Source organism: Drosophila elegans, unplaced genomic scaffold, assembly GCF_018152505.1.
Source record: "Drosophila elegans isolate 14027-0461.03 unplaced genomic scaffold, ASM1815250v1 contig_149, whole genome shotgun sequence".
NCBI lineage: Eukaryota > Metazoa > Arthropoda > Insecta > Diptera > Drosophilidae > Drosophila > Drosophila elegans.
The window spans coordinates 25569129-25590505 of NW_024545513.1; the positions used below are offsets into that span (position 1 = coordinate 25569129).

Below are 21377 nucleotides of genomic sequence, written 5' to 3' on the forward strand. Positions count from 1 at the left end.
TTGCGTGTCTCTCAGCAAAGCGAGAGTTTGCTAAACCACATGGGGAATGCTGAATTCGCATCCAGTCCAAGGATTGCGGGAGTTCTGCTGACTTGCAGCAGGAAGGCATCCATGTATCTGAGGTACGGCTCTAGCGGAAAACCGACCCGACAGTATGCGGAGCAAAGGAAGATTGAGCCAAAACTCCCTTGCAGCTTCACGCATACTCCAAAATCAGTGGTGAGGGGCTCCACTGGCACGCAGATGACATCGTGATGGTCCACAGCAATGGCTGCGTTTCCACTCGGATCAGAAAAGAGCCTTTGCCCTGCGGGCAGCCTTTCCAAAAACTCGGCTCCGAGGTACGGCTCCTGTAGCAGTGCGAACAGGCAATTTGACTATCGCATTCTGACTAAAGAGTCGGGCATCGCAACTTCGCCATATGATGCTCCGACGGGTAGCCCTTGAATCGGCAATTCCGGCAGTCCGTCGGATTTGTGCAGCCTCGCGCACTGTGGCCGGCCTGTCCGCGCTGGCGGCACACGTTCTCCTTATACCGGCACTGCGCGACTTTGTGGTCAAAGCCAACGCATATGTGCGCACCAGCGCTCGGCAGTTATAAGCAAACCAGCCGATATACGCCTTGCCTCCGTCCAGTATCTCCAAAGCAGTGGAATTCACTTCAAGCGTCACATTTACTGTGGCGCCATCAGCTGCAGTCCACGGCTTCTCCAGGTGCACCGCTTTCTCAAAGGCAGCCAAGTCCATCACTTCGGCGAAATTGTTCTTAAAGAGCTCCTTCATAAACTCGGCTGGCGGCGTAGCCGTGTCTAAATTGCTCACCACTACTTTAGGTCGCTGCGCAGGGTTCTGTTGCACCTCCAGGCCAACTTCGCCGAACCTCTTGCTTGCGACAACCTTCCGAATCTCTCCTGACGAAGTCAGTCCCGCTGACAAACAAATATTTCAAATTATCATTTCCTTTTAAAAAATTAAGAAGAAGCCAGGGGATGGCTAAATTACAAACAGAACAACCAGGTTAGTCAAGTCTGAGTGAGAGAATTTCTCCAATTAGGTGGGGAGATAGGTTGCCGCCTTTATTGCAGCGTCATTAGCCGCCATTCCTAGTTTGGCATCCAAAGTGATTGTTTGGCTGGTGGTGTTTAATATAAAATTCGTACAAAAGTGCTCAATCAGGCGAGGCAACCGCCAACAACAGCAGCAAGTATCACGGCAAAGGAGCCCAAGGGAGGCCTGGAGTTGCAGCCGCGGTAATTTATAAGTCAGTCTAAAATTGTACTCCGGGGCTTAAGCTTCGTTATAAATCCGAATAATTAACCTATGCCCTAACGGGTGTATGGAAATAAAGGAAATATAAAAATATAAAGAACACAATTCATTAATTGGCACCCAACTAAACTAAAGAACCCAACAAACCAAAAAGTAATAAAGTGAACAACAAAAATCACACCCAAAAAAGTGAATAAAACAACTGGCAAACGCCAGAATTTAAACTTACAAATCACACTGCAAGAGTAAAAAATATTAGTTCAAAAAATAATAAAGTGAACAACACAATTCACACCCAAAAAAGTTAAACAACCACGAAAAGCCGGAGTTAAAAATAAATAACACTAAATTGCAAGTGTAAAAAAATAAAAAGGTTTCAAAAAAAAAAAAAATCATCATAGTTCAAAAATCATAAAGTGAACAAAACGAATGAAATAAAAAACACACACTTAGAAAACGGAGCAACCGTGAGAAGTAAAAAGTAGTTACAAGTCATACTGCTGCTACTGGAAAAATTTTTTTTTTTGATTAAAAGCAACCGACTAGGCGCCGCTGCCAACCAAACCCCTCGCCCCGCTCGAGGGTACGACAGAAGTCAACGAAGCCACTGCCGCCAGCCAAACCGCTTGCCCCGCTCGAGGGTACGACAAATACCAGCAGTAGCCGCCTTCATCAACCAAACCCCTCGCCCCGTTCGAGGGTACGACAACCGCCAGCAGTAGCCGCCTTCATCAACCAAACCCCTCGTCCTGCTCGAGGGTACGACAACCGTCAACGGAAGCCGTTGCCACCGACCGGCCCCGCGGCCCGCACGAAGAACAGAAACTCACCGAAGAAGCAGCCAATAAAATAAACATGTAAGTGGGCTTCTTGTTATACCCTTGCAGAGGGTATTATAATTTCAGTCAGAAGTTTGCAACGCAGTGAAGGAGACGTTTTCGACCCTATAAAGTATATATATTCTTGATCATCATCACTAGTAGAGTCGTGCCATGTCCGTCTGTCCGTCCGTTTATATGCAAACTAGTCTCTCAGTTTTAAAGCTATCTGCATGAAACTTTCCCAAAAGTTGTCTTTCTATTGCAGGTAGTATATAAGTCGGAATGGACGACTATAGCATATAGCTCCCATAGGAACAGTAGGAAAAATAAATGAAAAAAAATATAACTTTGTTGTTTTTTAATTTTTTTGTTAGATCTTCGAGACACAGTAATGGTTAAATATTTCAGAATTAAATTAATTAAATTTAAATTTCATCAAAATCGGACGACTATAGCATATAGCTCCCATAGGAACAATCATAAAAAATATTATAACTTTGGTGTTTTTTAATTTTTTTTTTGTTCTTACGGTTTAAATTTCATTAAAATCGGACGACTATAGCATATAGCTCCCATAGGAACAATCGTATAGCTGTCATAGGAACTATCGAATAATTAAGCTGCAAATCATTATAGCTTCAATGTTTTTAAACATACTCGCAAGTAAATCACAATTTTAACGTTTTCAAGAGTATTAAGTTGAAATTGCTGCAAGGGTATATGAACTTCGGCTTGCCGAAGTTTGCTTGCTTTCTTGTTTTTGTTCTTGTTCGCAACGAAAAATAAATTAAATTTCAATAAAGTGGCTGTAGCACAATTCTGCATATTGCAACAAATATATTTTTATACACTTAGTGCCTGCCTACACTGTATTCTTTTTCTATATAATAATTAAAAATTAAAAATTACAAGTTATTTTTTCCCCAAAAATCTTTTGTAAGTGCATTTAAGAATTCAACTTAAGCATATTAATAAAAATTATAAATGAAAGTTTAAAATAAATAAATGGAATAGAATAAATATATTCCATCTTTATGAAAAAAATTCTCGCTCGCTCATAAAAAAGCTAATGTTCAGAAACAACGACACAGACTCATCGGGCGATGAACTCATAGAGGAATATAAGCAACTTTTAGCACAAAAAAGTGGGGGAATACAAGCAGAAAATAGCGAAAGTGAGGACTGTGAGCCAATATCCAGTAGGGCCAATATACCCTTAAGGAAAAGTACTTTGGATAATTTTATTCCATTAAGTACCCCCTCACAAGAACCACAAACCATGCAGCCCGAACAAATCGCAAGCATGGAAGCGGCCATAAGTGAGGCCCTAGAAGGACAGCAAAGGCTGTTTGACGAAAAATTAAGTGTAATCATGGGGGAACTAAACATTTTAAAAAAAGAGACCCCAAAAATAGAAATCTTTAAAGAAATAAGTATTATACCAGGAGCCGAGTGCAACGAGCCCCTAGACATTATAAAATCAGTCCCCGAATTTGATGGGAAACAGGAAAATTACGTATCCTGGAGACAGGCCGCCATCGCAGCTTATAAGGTCTTTGAGCCTTACTTGGGCAGCAGTCGGCATTATCAAGCCGTGGCCATCCTTAGAAATAAAGTTAGAGGCCCGGCAGTGGCCGTGTTAGCTTCATTTAATACAGTACTTAACTTTCACGCTATATTAGCCCGCCTCGATTTTACATATGCGGACAAAACTCCAGCTCATGTAATTCAACAGGAGTTAAGCCTTTCAAGGCAAGGAGATTTACCGCTACTTAAATATTATGATGAAGTCGAAAAAAGGTTAACACTGCTGACAAATAAGATAGTAATGACGCACGACGCTGCCGCTGCAGCCGTACTTAATAACAAATTTAGAGAAGACGCACTTCATGCGTTCGTTTCTGGCTTAAAGAAGTCATTAAAAATTGCCGTTTTCCCGGCGCAACCACGGGACCTGCCAACGGCATTAGCTCTTGCACAAGAGGCAGAATCAAGCAATGATAGGAGCATATTCGCGGCCAGATTCGCTCGGCATAGCGAAGAAAAAATAAATAAGGCCAGTAATTACCGACCAACCTCGTGGAAAAACCCACCACAACAGTCAAGCTCACCTATCTATGAGCCGAACCAAAACACAGGGGCAATTAAAAAAAACCCTTACTTTACCAGAGGTAAAAACTGGGGAAATAATCAAACGCCCTCGTCCAAACAAAACACTCATCCTTACGTAGAAAACACTCAGGCCCGGCCAAAACCGGAGCCCATGGAGGTAGATACTTCCTCTTAATTTAGACAGAATACAAACTGGCGAAAGGACCAGTCGGCACGAAGCCAACAAAAAATAAACTTCATGCCAGAAGAAAAACCGTCTGAACAGAGACTGAAGATGATTTAGACGCAGATGATATCTGCAATTTTTTAGAATAAAATCCCTGCTCTCTTATATTACTCGTAGGTTAGCAGGGCAAAAAATAAAACTATTAATCGATACAGGAACATCAAAAAATTATATTGCGCAACTCCCGACGCTTAAAGGCATCGTGGAAGTGGACAACCCGTTCAATGTAAGGTCAATTCATGGCCACACACAAATTACAGAAAAATTTTTGATTTCAATATTTGAAACAAAATCAAGCAATAAAAAACGCTTTTGATAATATGATTAAAAAAAACTGTAAAGCTTTCGCTGATCCAGACGAGGCTTTACCCTACAACATAAATACTATTGCAACAATAAAAACAGATGGGGAGCCGGTGTACTCAAAAACGTACCCACATCCCATGGGTGTGACAGAATTCGTAAACTCAGAGGTTAAAGAACTTCTAGAGGACGGCATCATAAGGCCATCTAGATCACCCTATAATAATCCAAACTGGGTCGTAGACAAAAAAGGAACCGACCAAAATGGTTTAATAAAGAAACGATTAGTTATCGATTTTAGAAAATTAAATCAGAAAACGGTGGATGACAGATACCCCATTCCGACAATATCAACCATACTGTCAAATATGGGCAAGTCAAAATTTTTCACAACTCTTGATCTGAAATCAGGCTTCCACCAGATAGAATTAGCGGAGAAGGACAGAGAGAAAACGGCCTTCTCCATAAATAACGGTAAATACGAGTTTTGTAGACTGCCGTTCGGCCTGAAAAACGCTCCAAGCATTTTTCAGAGGGCCATCGACGACGTCCTAAGGGAACAAATTTCAAAGACATGCTACGTTTATGTCGATGACGTCATTATTTTTTCAAAAACAAAAGAGGACCACGTAAGAGACATTCACTGGGTTCTCGAGGAACTTCTAGAAGCAGGCATGAGGGTATCCCAAGAAGAGTCAAAGTTTTTTAAAAAAAGCGTTGAATACTTGGGATTCATAGTGTCAGAAGGGGGTCTACGAACCTCACCCGAAAAAGTCAGGGCTATCAAAGAATTCCCACAACCAAAAACCATCTTCGACCTCAGATCTTTTCTGGGGTTAGCGAGTTACTATAGATGCTTTATTAAAGGTTTTGCATCTATCGCAGGGCCCCTTACTGGAATCCTAAAAGGGGAAAATGGAAAAGTGAGCAAATATCAATCAAGAAAAATTGATATTGATCTAAATAAAGAACAAAAAGAGGCTTTCCAAAAATTAAAGGAGATCCTAGCATCGGAAGATGTTTTATTGTCATATCCTGACTTTACAAAGCCATTCGATTTGACAATAGACGCCTCAGGTTTAGGTCTAGGGGCGGTACTGTCGCAAGGCGGACGCCCCATTACAATGATTTCTCGCACGTTACGCGATCCTGAAAAAAACTTCGCAACAAACGAGGGAGAACTACTTGCCATTGTCTGGTCCCTTAAAAACCTCCGTAATTATTTATATGGAGTAAAAGGTTTACGCATTTATACAGACCACCAACCATTAACGTTCGCCGTTTTGGATAAAAATCTTAACGCGAAACTTAAACGTTGGAAAGGAATTATTGATGACCATGGAGCACAGGTCATTTATAAACCAGGAAAGGAAAATTTTGTAGCGGACGCGTTGTCACGGCAAAATATAAATGCTTTAGAAGATATCCCAGAATCTGACGCCGCAACCATACATAGCAAGCAGTCATTAACATATACCATCGACACGACAGACAACCCGGTCAACTGTTTCAGAAACCAGATAATTATCGAAGAAGGAAACAGTTCGTCGGTTGACCATTTCATCCTATTCAAAAGTAAAACTAGACACGTAATAAAATTCTCTGACCGCAGTGATTTAATAAACACAGGGGATGCAGTAAATTCCGAGGTAGTTAATGCAATACATTGTTCCCTCCCAATCTTAGCTTTTATTCAACATCCGTTAATCGAACGATTCCCGAGCACTACTTTCAAATATTCAAAAACTTTCGTACAGGACATAACTGACAAAACAGAACAGAAATAAATCATAATTGCTGAGCACAATAGAGCACATCGCGCTGCTCAAGAAAATGTAAAGCAAATCCTACGAGACTATTTCTTCCCGAAAATATAATATAATATTTTATTATCAAGAACATTTTTATAAAATTAAAATTCCTCACATTTCCCCCTTTCTTCGGAAACGTGATTTCCCCGCCCCTGTAGTTCGTTCTGTCAAATTCCTCGCCAAACTCGTTCTCCTTGTGATCCCCAGACAGTTCCCCAAAACTTTCCCAGACTGTTCTCCGTAAGACTTCCCTCAGCAAGCGCCCTGAAAGTCCTTTAACTTTCTCACGGCTGCGCTGCGTTAGCCCTTTCTCAGTTACCCAGACAGTTCCCCGGAAGACTTTAACTTACCTAAAACTGCATCTCGTTCCCTAGAGAGTTCCCAGGGTGGAATTTGAATTTCCCGCCCAGACAGTTCCCCGTTGTGAAATCACTAGTTCGATTCCCGTAGTCTGGCCACTCTACTCAACACGTCCCGTTCGCGTTTATCGATAGTGTAGTTCAGCATTGTCATTGTCGTTGCCGTTATCGATATCGTTGTCATAAGTTGCCAGGACTACCGTTCATTAAGAAATCCAGTATTTTCTAGTACCCATCGATTGCAAATATCGGTCGACCGCCTGTCATCGAGGCGACTCCGTCCCTAAAATTCTCAGCGGCAGCGTCGTCGTTCTGCCGACCCTTCCGCTCCAGACCTTCGCGTTCGGCTGCTGCGGATGACGACTTTTCCGCCATGTCCATGAAAGTAGCAGTACAACTTTCAAAATCAAAAAATTTTTTTAACCACAATTTGCCGTTAATTATCTGTAATTTTGTTTTAAAAGTTATCCAATGTTCTGCTAACTTGATATATACAGAAAACATTTTATTTTATTTACACGGATTTGCCGTTAATTATCCGTAAATTATTTTAACTTAATATCAAGCTAAGCAGTACACCCGTTAATTATCCGTTAATTATTTGTAAAAGAATTAAATTTGCCTCGTGTTTTAATATTTAACGGCAAATTCCTGCAAAAGAAAATTTTCGAAAAGTTTTTTCAGGGCAACAACAGCTGCAGCATTAGTTGCAGCTTTTGTAGCAAATCTGGCAGCGAGAGCGACGACGGTAGCCTTGGACGAGGACTGCCGCGGAAGCTTCGGGGGTGGTGGCGCGTCCCGCGACGTCTCCGGCGTTGTTGGCCACTCCCACGGCCCCTTCTCCAGAACCTTCGTGGGCTCCTAGGCCTCGCGCTCCTCCTCGTGCGTCGCCTTCTGCTTCTCGCGACCGACCGTCTCCGCGACGCGTTTCGCCGACTTGGCTCGCGGATCGCGCGGGTGCATCGGCGGTGGGCGCTGCCAATCGATGGCCTCGACTGCCTCCCACATCCGGGCCTCCTCCGCTGCCTCGTCGAGCGCGGGCCACGTCCACGTGACCGTCTGCTGCGTGCGTTTAGCCAGTAACGGTGCTTACGGCTTTTTAAACCCTCCCTGTCCCGCTCTCGCGCTCCTGATGTGTGTCTCTGTGTGTGTGTGTGCTTGACCGTTAATTTCGATACCGTGTATCGTCCTCCCCCTTTCTTCGGTTAAGGTACATTGTACCTGCGATACGCCGGATTAGTTGAGACTACCGGAGAGTCGTATCTGGAGGCCAGTTTCGCCGCGAATCCTTCTGCTGCCTTGGAAAGATGGTGCTCCTTGGCCCATACCGTGTCATTTTCTTCATAAATATTTTACTATAGACGGTTTTAGTAGACGACCATATATTAAGCTCCAACGTCACCAGCTGCTCCTCACTTTGGATGGGGTACGAATCGTGTACCTCTGCATCCTTGGACTTTCAATCTGCTGGGTGCACTCAGCTAACTGGTTCGTATTAGCTTCTAGGGTCTTTGTATTGGCATCCACTTTTCCCTGCCAATCTCGAACCCAAACCTTGAGCTCTTCGATTTGTTCCTTTGGCGGGTTTCCTGCTATGGGTCCCCGCTGTTTTGCGGGGTTTCCATCACAAAGTCGTCTTCTAAGAAATACAAATTGTATTAATATAAGAATTGAATTAGATTTTATTTTGTTTACTTACCATCCAAGGAGAAAATGAGCTTTTGAATTTTATTGGGGGTTGCCAAGATTTCCCCTTCATTCCGCCGCCCATTCTGCCCATTGGATGGTTGCACATCTCATTGTTCATTTGCAAGGCAACGATGTCCGTGTCAGTGCTAGACATAATTTGGTAGCGACTCTTTTCCTCCTCGCTCAGGTGTTTCCAGGACCGGGCCCCCTCCCTTGCGATTTCCGGCCAGCTCAGGGCACTATTGCGTTGACAGAAGTCGCGCAAATAATTAAAAAATCCATTCTTTACCAACGATCTGTCACTCATGTTATGGCTTTCGTCCACTTCTTCTGACTTGCTAAAGGACATATTCAATCTGAGTATGAAAAATAAAGAGATATATATATATAAGTAGATCGTTATTGGCGCTCCCCTCTCAACTGCCCATTTTTGTCCACTATGCCCACTATTAAGTGCAATAAAATTAGTTTGTCCTGCATGAAGGGAAACTGATGTAGTGAGTGCCTGCCCCAGAGACCGCAGAGTTGTGTCCTGTCGAAAAGTCACTTAATCAGCGAGGAACCGGAGGCCGGAATAACCCTTGCCAAAATTAATATTGTTCGTCCGAACATTTTAGACCACGAAGACTTAAAATCAGTTTGGCTTGAGGAACCCACCGACACTCCCATAGGGGATCTTTTGACCGTTTCGTCCGTGAAGGTTCTGCAGTCCGTTAACGTTTTACATTTTATCATAAAATTTCCTAAATTAAAACTAGCATGCAAGAAGTAACTATTTTTCCAGTCGCTCATAGTGAGATAATGCTGCAGGTAACAGACAACATTATAGCGGAATGCGGCGGAGAAATTCACGCCATTAAAAACTGCTCCGTGTCACCGGGAGCCACATTCTGCCGTTTGGCAGAGGGTTCATGCGCCAAAGAACTGCATGCTGGGGGGATGGCGCATTGTCGAACACAACAGAGCGACCTGCACCCAATCACATACGTGGACGAAGGGATCGTAATTATCAACGACAGGTCTGCCAATGTTCGAGTGGACAATGGGACAGAAGTCTGGATACATGGTACTCACCTTATCACCTTCGATAAACAGGCCATGATAAATGAAACCCTGTTCATCAATCACACTAACGCCCAGAAGAGAACTCCAACATCACTGCCAACCAAGATGTTCTCAGCCTCCCCTACATTTAATTCTATTAAATTTCATCTTACATTCCTTAACCCATTCGACCCCGAAGTTGCCTGTGAGCAATTTCAAAAGTTTAACGGCTATCGGTAGTCGGTGCTTTTGTTTTTGTCTGCTTATTCTTCGAGATAACGGTGCTTTGATGTGTATACTTAGAATGTAAGCAAAAAAATTCTAGTTTGCGCATCATTTGACGAAATTATTTGGAATGTGCTGGACGTGCCTCGCGTAAAAAGTGATTGTTGTATTGTGAGGTATATTGAAAAGAAAGTGATTTACTTTTTAATTACGCATTAAAAGTTGAAGAATGTGAGTGAAATTTGTTAATAAATGAATTCTTTAATGCATGTTGTAGTTCAATCTAATTGATTTCTATTAAAAAACAGCTGAGGAATTTTCAAAGTAATAAAGTTGCTTGTGAGCAACCTTGGGCCATTGCACCACCAAAATATGAGACCAAAAGAAAAAGGTTTATCAAATGATGATATTGAGAGAATTGTCAACTTCGATTGGGATGTCTCCAGTGACGAAGAAAGTGGTGATGAAATGGAAGACATCTCTGGAATGTTGGAGAATAATTTAAAAAGTATATTGGAAAGGGGAGAATCAATAGAATTTGAGCATATTGAAAATTTGATTGATGAAAAAAGCATTCAAGAAAATAGTGTTGTGGCTGATAATTGCTTTGAAAAAGTTGATCCCAAAACACTTAAGTGGAGAAATAGGCCATTTCAAGCTCCAGGGTGTATTTGGGAAGAAGATAGTAATCGCCAAATCGATGAAGTGAAGACCCCTGTAGAGTATTTCTGCAGCTTTTTTGACAATAATGTTATTGATTTAATTACAAATCAAACTAATTTGTATGGGTTGCAAGAGCACGGCATAGAGCTGCAATGTACTGGAGATCAAATAAAAAGGTATATCGGAATTTTATTGTACTTGGGTGTCATAAAAGTACCTCAATTTAAAATGGCTTGGTCAAAAGAATACAAGCTTTCTGCTATATCGGATGCAATGCCACGAGGAAAGTTTGAAAAAATCAAACAATGTTTACATTTCAACGATAATACAAAACAACTAAAAAAAGGTGATTTGAACTATGATAAACTGTACAAAATACGCCCTTTACTTGACATTCTCAAAAAAAGTTTTGGTAAACTACTACTTATAACAAGGGTATGGGAGGAGTAGACTTAGCGGACATGCTTATGGAGCTATATAAAATAAACCACCGTTCAAGAAAGTGGTACATTAGAATTTTTTATTGGTGCTTGGGAACATCAATGACAAATGCATGGCTGCTGTATAGAAAAAATTTTCATTTTCTAAACCCAAATCAAAAGTATATACCGCTCATCAAATTTCAAATGGAAGTTGCTCATGAGCTGCTACAATGTACTTACTCTACTTCATTTGAAAAAAAGAGGGGTCGGCCATCAAATATGTAAAGAGAAAACTCAATAATATCTTTGGGTTCTCCAACTAGCAGTGTGTCTTCCAATCAATCCAAAAAATACAAGTTTCAGCCAAATCCTACAAATTCTATGCGTTACGATTGCATGGAACATTGGGTGGTATTTACTGAAAAAGGGCGTTGCAGACTGTGTAAGACAGGAACCCCAATGTCAAAATGTATTAAATGTAAAGTACACCTATGCTGTAACAACAATAAAAACTGTTTTATGTCTTACCATACTTAAAAATTGAAAATAAACAAAAATAACCATCAACTAAAAATGTATTCTTTAATATACACTATGGCCCAACGTTGCCCACAAGCAACATCCGGTAGCGCCCAAACTAGTGGGGGTGGGGAGTTCAAACTTTACTCAAATACTGCTTGGCCCAATACAAACAGAATACAAAAAAAAAAATATTTTTTTTTCGACAGGGAAAAAGTTGGGGTCGAAAGGGTTAATTACACTGCATTAAACCAAAATTGGAACTTTGATCGTTGGATTGTTTGTTTTCACTGATTTATTTTCTTTTACATGCCTTTGAACCATTCTACATATTCTGAAGCCATCAAAAGTATATTTTATTAAAGCATACTTCAAATGCCTCAACCCTAACTGCTTTCTGTTCAATACCACAAAAAATAATCAAATTGTTTAATAAAACGATTATTTAAGTTAAACAAAACAGAATAGTCACATAATTGGCATATCCCATGGCTATAAATCTTAGAAAACAGTGTATCTTGTAGTTATAAGATGGATTTAAGGCATTTATTATCGAAATAATATATTTTTAAAAATTATCTCGACCTGCAGGCAGAAGTCGCATGATCAACTCATCAAACAGGATACGTGGACTTCAATGGATTTTATGGCATGACTCGATCGATCGAGGGAATTTCAGTGCATATTGCAAACACGGCGACGCTTATGACGCGGACTGGTGGCCACCCTGCAGGCCTGTAAGGGAGCGAAATAAAACCTATATTCAAGTCCAAGCTAACGAAAACGACTTACCATGTGGCGAAAGCGATCCTTTTCCTCCTCGGGCAAACACTGCCAAGCTCGGGCGGCCTTCGCGATCAGTTTCTGTGGACTGAGGTCACAGTTCCTCTTGCGGAACTCACGCACAAAGTTCAGATACCCGTTGTTGATGACTGGACCCGGCTTGGTGCAGTTACTCTCGCATTTCGGCTTCCTTGGCCTGGCACAAACCGACCTCCTGGGCTTAGCACAGGCCGCCTTTCAGGACTTGACACAGACCGCCCTTATTTTGGGCTTGGCACAGGCCATCTTTCTTCGCTGCATGGCACAGGACTTCTTTTGCCGAGCACAGGCTTTTCTGGGCTTGGCGCAAGATTTCCCCTTCATGCCGCCGCCCATTCTGCCCATTGGATGGTTGCACATCTCATTGTTCATTTGCAAGGCAACGATGTCCGTGTCAGTGCTGGACATGATTTGGTAGCGACTCTTTTCCTCCTCGCTCAGATGTTTCCAGGACCGGGCCCCCTCCCTTGCGATTTCCGGCCAGCTCAGGGCACTATTGCGTTGTCAGAAGTCGCGCAAATAATTAAAAAATCCATTCTTTACCAACGATCTGTAACTCATGTTATGGCTTCCGTCCACTTCTTCTGACTTGCTAAAGGACATATTCAATCTGAGTATGAAAAATAAAGAGATATATATATAAAACAATCTAAATTAAATTTATCACTTTCAAATTTTCTTTTAGGTTTACGAAATATTTCTTACTACTTACACTTACGGCTGTAACGACAAACGCGACGGTTAAACTCAACAACTACACGAACGCGGACTACATTCCAATAGTAGACGGTGACATTGTAATCTGGGACAGTTACGGATACCTACAACACGCTACAAACTTGACATCCTACGAAGACTATGCGGACCAAACAGAAACAATGACAGAAACTCTTAAAGACGACCATAGGACGCAGGTAATAATTACGGACCTAAGACATATTCGCAAACTGGTCGCTACCCTGAAAATCCATCACAGGGATACTAGAAGCATTAACCTTGTCGGAACAGCACTCAAGGTTATTGCGGGAACCCCCGACTTTGATGACTGGGAAAAAATTAAATTCAATCAGGAGCAATTATTTAACACCGAGGAAGGGCAAACTGAATTAAATATTAAATTTCAAGAAAGATTAAATGCACTCATAAATTCCATGCATCAAAAAAAACGTAGACAGAGACGAAGAAGCACATCTTTATACCCTTGCAGAGGGTATTATAATTTCAGTCAGAAGTTTGCAACGCAGTGAAGGAGACATCTCCGACCCTATAAAGTATATATATTCTTGATCAGCATCACTAGGCGAGTCGATCTAGCCATGTCCGTCTGTCCGTCTGTCCGTCCGTCTGTCCGTCTGTCCGTCCGTTTATATGCAAACTAGTCTCTCAGTTTTAAAGCTATCTGCATGAAACTTTCCCAAAAGTTGTCTTTCTATTGCAGGTAGTATATAAGTCGGAACGAGCCGGATCGGACGACTATAGCATATAGCTCCCATAGGAACAATCGGAAAAATAAATGAAAAAAAATTATAACTTTGCTGTTTTTTAATTTTTTGTTTAGTTCTTCGACATATAGCAAAGGTAAAATATTTCAGAATTATGTTTTAAATTTCATCAAAATCGGACGACTATAGCATATAGCTCCCATAGGAACAATCGGAAAAATAATTGAAAAAAAATTATAACTTTGCTGTTTTTTAATTTTTTGTTTTGTTCTTCGACATAAAGCAATGGTTAAATATTTCAGAATTATGGTAAAAATTTCATAAAAATCGGACGACTATAGCATATAGCTCCCATAGGAACAATCGGAAAAATAATGGAAAAAAAATTATAAATTTTCTGTTTTTTAATTTTTTGTTTAGTTCTTCGACTTTTAGTAATGGTTAAATATTTTCGATTTACGGTTTAAATTTCATCAAAGTCGCACGACTATATCATATAGCTCCCATAGGAACAATCGGAGAAATAAATGAAAAAATATTATAACTTTTCTGTTTTTTAATTTTTTGTTTAGTTCTTCGACATTTAGTAATGGTTAAATATTTCCAATTTACGGTTTAAGTTTCATCAAAGTCGGACGACTATATCATATAGCTCCCATAGGAACAATAAAAATATATAAAATAACTATCAAATAATTGAGCTGCAAATCATCATAGCTTCAATGTTTTTAAACTTATACGCAAGTAAATTATAATTTTAATGTTTTCAAAAATGTTTAATTCTTGCAATAGCTGCAAGGGTATATGAACTTCGGCTTGCCGAAGTTTGCTTTCTTTCTTGTTTTTAATTGTTTCGATAATCCGATATGTAAATAGGAGCCGCCCTCTTCTTTATATCGGGTTTTTCGAAACAATTAATTTTATAAAAGGGCTTTATTTTCAACTTATGAGCATTATATAGTTATATTTTATGAGCTTTTAATAACACACGTCACATGCACAGGAATCGTGAAAAAAGGAAAGAGGCAAATTCAAATGTGACCAGACTATAGGTCTGATCAAAATACTAAATTCAGTGTTGTGTTATGTTCTTTTGGTAATAGAATAGGGTTATTCAATAGCAGAAGCAAATGGAATGAATTAAATGTTAAAATGAATTCGATTATGCAATGAGAATAAGAATTGAAATTTGTGTGTGTTGTGTAGAATGTAAAAAAATGAAAGCTTATGAAATAAGAGAAAAATGTTAAGCGTAAGATAATATATCGAATAAATAAATGGTATTTGAAATTGATGAGTTAAAGAAAACACAAGCTATAATCTGGGATTTATAAGTCATTTGAAATATTAAGATTACAGTACACGAGGACGTGTAATTGTCAGAATGGCCGTGTCGGATCTTAAATTATGGTAGTCAGTGTAAAAGGATTAAATCAATTGCGTGTACCAAGTGACAGTCTGCACTCTAACGATTGTTTGTTAGTACGCTTGTTCCGTCTATTCGCCAGATGGTCAGGATAGTTCGATGCGAACATGAGAGAGAGATGTTGCGTGAGGTTAGAGGTTTAAGAGAGAGAGATGCGCACTACGATTGTTGTGCTCGTATGCTTGAGCTACTGCGAGAGACAGAGATACAAGTATGTTCGTTGCAGCATTTTCTGGAGAGCATTTTCGGTATGCTAACAAGCTGGCAGGCAGTCTCAAGTTGGCAGTGGTGTGATCAAGTGTATTCGCCGTATGCAATCTGCGCTATTAAATATGGAAAATCCTCTCGATAACCCGACATATATTAGAATACAAAATCGGATATATTTTGCTCAAATATACATAATGACTATAACGGAAAACAAGAAAGAAAGCAAACTTCGGCAAGCCGAAGTTCATATACCCTTGCAGCTATTGCAAGAATTTAACATTTTTGAAAACATTAAAATTATGATTTACTTCGTATATGTTTAAAAACATTGAAGCTATGATAATTTAATTTAATTTAATAATTATTTGATAGTTATTTTATATATTTTCTATTATTTCTATGGAAGCTATATGATATAGACGTCCGATTTTGATAAAATCTAAACCATAATTCTGAAATATGTAACCATTGCTTTATGTCGAAGAACTGAACAAAAAATAAAAAAACAGAAAAGTTATAATTTTTTTCATTTATTTTTCCGATTGTTCCTATGGGAGCTACATGCTATAGTGGTCCGATTTTGATATAATTTAAACCGTAAATCGAAAATATTTAACCATTACTAAGTGTCGAAGGACTAAACAAAAAATTAAAAAACAGAAAAGTTATAATTTTTTTCATTTATTTTTCCGATTGTTCCTATGGGAGCTATATGCTATAGTCGTCCGATTTTGATGAAATTTAAACCGTAAATCGGAAATATTTAAATATTACTAAGTGTCGAAGGACTAAACAAAAAAATAAAAAAAAGCAAAGTTATAATTTTTTTTCATTTATTTTTCCGATTGTTCCTACGGGAGCTATATGCTATGTTCGTCCGATCCGGCTCGTTCCGACTTATATACTACCTGCAATAGAAAGACAACTTTTGGGAAAGTTTCATGCAGATAGCTTTAAAACTGAGAGACTAGTTTGCATATAAACGGACGGACAGACGGACAGACGGACATGGCTAGATCGACTCTACTAGTGATGCTGATCAAGAATATATATACTTTATAGGGTCGGAGATGTCTCCTTCACTGCGTTGCAAACTTCTGACTGAAATTATAATACCCTCTGCTAGGGTATAATAATCCTGGAAAGCCCTTAAGGGCCTTTTTTCCATTCTCGCCGTCTATATTAAAGTCGCAAAGAAGGTGCTCTGCCAAAACTCCTTTAATAGACTTAGGCAAATTATTTCGCCTAATAATTGCTGTGATGGTCTCAATCTGTAGAAAAAACAAATAATTTATTGCACACTCATCTTCTTCATAAATATTTTACTTACATAGGCGGTTTTAGAAGACGAGCATATTTGAACTTCTAACGCCACCAGGTCCTCCTCACTTTCAATCGGAAAGGAATCGGGTACCTCGGCATCCTTAGCCTTTCCCTTAAGGAAAACCTGCAGCAGTGCCGTCAGCTTTGCAATCTGCTGGGTGCACTCAGCTAACTGGTTTGTATTAGCTTCTAGGGTCTTCGTATTGGCATCCAATTTTCCCTGCAAGTCTCGAACCCAGACCTTAAGCTCTTCGATTTGGTCCTTTGGTGGGTTTCCTGCTATGGGATCCCCGCTGTTTTGCGGGGTTTCCATCACAAAGTCGTCTTCTAAGAAATACAAATTGTATTAATATAAAAATTGAATTAGTTAGATTTTATTTTGTTTACTTACTTTTGAATTTTATTGGGGGTTGCCAAGATTTCCCCTTCATGCCGCCGCCCATTCTGCCCATTGGATGGTTGCACATCTCATTGTTCATTTGCAAGGCAACGATGTCCGTGTCAGTGGTGGACATGATTTGGTAGCGACTCTTTTCCTCCTTTCTCAGGTGTTTCCAGGACCGGGCCCTTTGCGGGGTTTCCGTCACAAAGTCGTCTTCTAAGAAATACAAATGGTACTAACACTAACCATATCTGTAACACAAAATATTTATAAATCGAGTGCCATTTTCCCACTTGCTAAACAAATACCAATTATAAAAATGACTTCCTATCCGCTTCAAACGATTCTACCTCGATTGGAATGTGTTCTCCTGCAAAAAAAAAAATATTTGGCCTTTTATTCCTAAGCGTACGTCCCTTAAATTTCAAAACTCTACCTACTCACTTAATAGAATCATCTTCCACCCGAATGTGATTATCCTCAACAATCTTTCTATTCATTTGTTGTAAAACTTGTGAAGACTTCCGGACGAATAGTTCTCGAAGGAGTAAAAAGCGCCTGAAACCGGATCTCCGATTTGCTTAATCATCTCTTAAACAAGAAGTAAGCCATGAACATAATATGAAACACTACTTTCTTCATAAATAATTGGGAAAATTCTTTACGAATAAATCCAACATTATTTGGGCATTGTTTATGTTTGACTCTCGTTGTAAGTCAGAGGACAGCAGCCTGTAAGCACAGTGCCACAAAAGATTAATTGTATCTTAAAGAACTACAATGCCAGTGTATAATAAAAATCGCCTAAATTCCAATTCCAATGTTTTTGGCTTTCGAGCAAACTCTTTTCTCATGACACCCAATTCCATAAGTTGCATGCAGCGGGACTTGAGTCACCAACAGAACCCCAAGTTTTTCTATAGCGGAATGAACAGTTAAATATTCGACTTTATGATAGTGACAGTATGTCCTGTCACAGAAGTTTTCATCTGTAATTAATTCACCAAGTTCAGTACTAAATGTCAATACAGAATCTACTTTCTGTCTTACTTGAGTGCATTTGCTACAGTCATGGCTAGACGTATGTCCAGGCGTGCCAGTAATAAATGATCGAGCAGGAGCATCGCAAACGATGGCTCTTATTTGCATTGGCTTATTATGGCCAATAAAAACTCCAATGGCCAAAATGGGACGGCCATTGATATTAATTATTCTAAGAAGAATGGACCATACATAAATGTAAAATGTTTTCGCCTCGAATGCATCTTTGTCTTCATTAGGTGTTTATTTTATTGATTTATAGTTAACAATGAACTGCTAACTTACACATGCATACTTACACATATATGCTAAAATAAGACTAACTTAAACTAAATAAATTTTATATGATTCAAGAAAAGCATAAATTTTTGATAATATTCATTCAATAGAATTTTCCAAAGATATTACAGGATATATTGCATTATAGTTTGAACAAAGCACCCGAAAGGACTCATGAAAGGCAAAGTTGTATCTACAAATTGGCATTCACCTGCCAAAGTACGAGTAAATCTTGAGTGAACAGCGATGTTAATATAGCTAAGGAGGAGGCCAGAGTTCATCTTACCTATGAGAAGCTTATGCAAAAAAATTACTCCGCTGCACATTCTACATTCAATTAACATTAACCTTGAAGAGTAAGGTGGCAAACGCCTCACCGGGTCCAAATTCAACTGTCGAAGAGCAAGTAATAAAAATTGCTTTTGGACTGACTCGTTTAATATTTGTTGATCAATATATTGATTTCTCCATACACATACGCAGTATTCCAAAATAGGGCGAACCATGGAAATGTAAAGAGTCTTTGTTGTATACGGGTCGTCAAACTCCTTGGCCCAACGTTCAAAGAAGGCTAAAACACCCTTAGCTTTACCAATACTGACAGAAATATGGCTGTCAAATAGGACACCAATTATACTTTCAGAATGCAGTACCGAGGCATTGGAAGAACTGATCCTGAGCAATTTTAGTGGTCTCATTTTTATAGTCTAGAATGTTCACTTAGCAGTTTGACATGTACAGGGAGTGCATACAGGTATGTCTTACTCCTAGAACTAATCCGATTGGTTCTTGAATATAGAAACCCGCCCCAGACACCTGTATAATGGTTATCAGAGGTTAAATCAATAAAAGGATAGATAACAAGTTACCGGGTGGTGAACGTGGTGTAGGAGGGTTCAGGTTGTAGGGAAATATTGATGATGTATCAACCTTGTCCTTAGGTTAGGGTCAACATTTGCTTAGGATGTTGCCATGCAACCATGGGCCTTTTCCCAGGCCTTAAACTTAGAGTATACGGGAGCGGGGGGTTTTTAAAATAACCAAGGAAATGTTTGATTCTGACAACTTTTATATTAGCCTTTGACCTAACTACAGATCATTCAAATGCTCAAATTTCATGTTACAAGACACTTTTCATTTTAAGAACCCCTAAGTGAAGCAGTTACTTGTCTGGTATACTGTGTTAATGATTCCACGATTGATATTGATAAACATAGAAATATTCGGACGCATTTTTAAAATTTATACTTTACAAATTCGACAATTAAACATGCCAAAACACGATTAATTTTTAAAGGAGCTTTCCCTTCAGACCAGCTTCCAAAATCCATATCCATATCCTGCTCTAATTATTAAGAATACCGACACTTCACATCAGCCTGGAAATCATTGGGAATTTTTCGATTCGTACATATGAATATCCCCAGAAAAAGGAATTTGTAACATTTTTAAGTTCAAATATTTTTGTAACAAGCAACAACTACAGGGATTGTAAGTGCGATCTAATAAAATACGTCTACATTTAAATGCAATCATGATTATTAGACTTCAACAGTTAAGTCTGACCGTGCGCTATCAAAAAGCTGCAGACAGAATGAAGTGACTATTGGTCAATTAACACCATAACGATATAAAAAATGCAAGATTGTAAAAATAAATTTATAAATCTTACCCGAGGTCGAAGCTAGAAACGAATTTTGATCCTCTTGGACACTATTTTCCCCATCAATAGCATCAGGCTTACCAAAAGAATATGGAGCCTGGAGGGTCTCATCAATTGCAGCTGGTAACTAGTTATCAGAAAAAACTGAATGGTAACATAATTATTATTACATTAGGGTATGATTCATGACAGTATTATAAAACTTACCCGAGGACGAAGCTAGGCTAAGAATTAACAAAAATAATATTGAGTAAATTGAAAACATAGAAATACAACTTTCTCGTCTTGGTTAAAAATAACCCAAAGTTACTCAATTACGACAAACTAAAATGCATGGACAGCCAAAATATACTTTTGATCAAAACGTGTATTGACCACAAAATCATTAACACCATTAAAATAGTTCCTTATCCCGACCATAATGTGTATCAGTTAGACCATTCAGATCAACAATCATTATTTGAAGATGAGAATAAAATTTATAATCAAGACAATAAAGACGGTAATAATGAATGTATTTAAAATATAATAAGGCGCAAAAATTCAATTTGTAATGCTATACCAACTCTTTCAAAAGAAATGATTTAATACGTTGAACCAAATATTATACTAACATGGAATCTAACTGACAATACAAGCGAACAAAATTGTCAAGAATTAAATGGCGATATCAAAAATAAATGCGAATAAATTGGAAATGTTATTTTAAGCGAAATTTCGTTTAGTGCAGAGGGAAAACGGTTGAAAGAAACCTCTGGCTCTGCCTATGACACTGCCCCACCAATGTTTATCGTGGCAATGAATAGCCGTTTCGATGAACAAGCCGAGCTGATCAAGTCTACCATCCGTGAGGTCGAGGAGAGGATGCATGAGGTGCTGCAGGAACGGCTCTTGGGCGTCACCACGGAGATGAAGCAGATGGCCGATCGCATGTTGCAGCTGGAGCAGGAGGTTGTGGAGCTGCGCTCCCTAAAATCCCAAATTGGAACGGTGCAAGGTAAGCTTGACGACCGGCGTGCGCAGTGCGTATGCATGGCGTTCCTTTTGTGGAAGGAGAGAAACTAATACCGCTGTTTAAAAAGCTCTGATTCGCGACAAACCTTGTTCCGGCTCCGAGTGTCCGCGACATTTTTAGGGTCCGAAAATCGCAAAACTCACTGGTTGACCCGACAATTCTGATAAAATTGGAAACTACGAAGGAAAAAAGTTTCACTTCTTCGCGCACTGGCTGATTTCCGACGAACAACAAAACAGCAACTGAGTTTCCCAATTTACCTTATACCAATAATGCAACAGCGAGCAGTCTGCTGAGAATTCTGTGTAAAC

General features: G+C 39.4%; 1 protein-coding gene across 1 annotated transcript in view; it reads left to right on the forward strand.

Annotated features, from left to right (window-relative positions):
* Window positions 1-1992: 1992 nt before the first annotated feature.
* Window positions 1993-21377, forward strand: part of LOC121467329 — a 45168-nt gene continuing 25783 nt past the window's right edge. The window contains exon 1 of the mRNA XM_041708720.1: window positions 1993-2126. The gene's annotated coding sequence lies outside the window, so the exon portion shown is untranslated. The remainder of the gene's footprint in view (window positions 2127-21377) is intronic.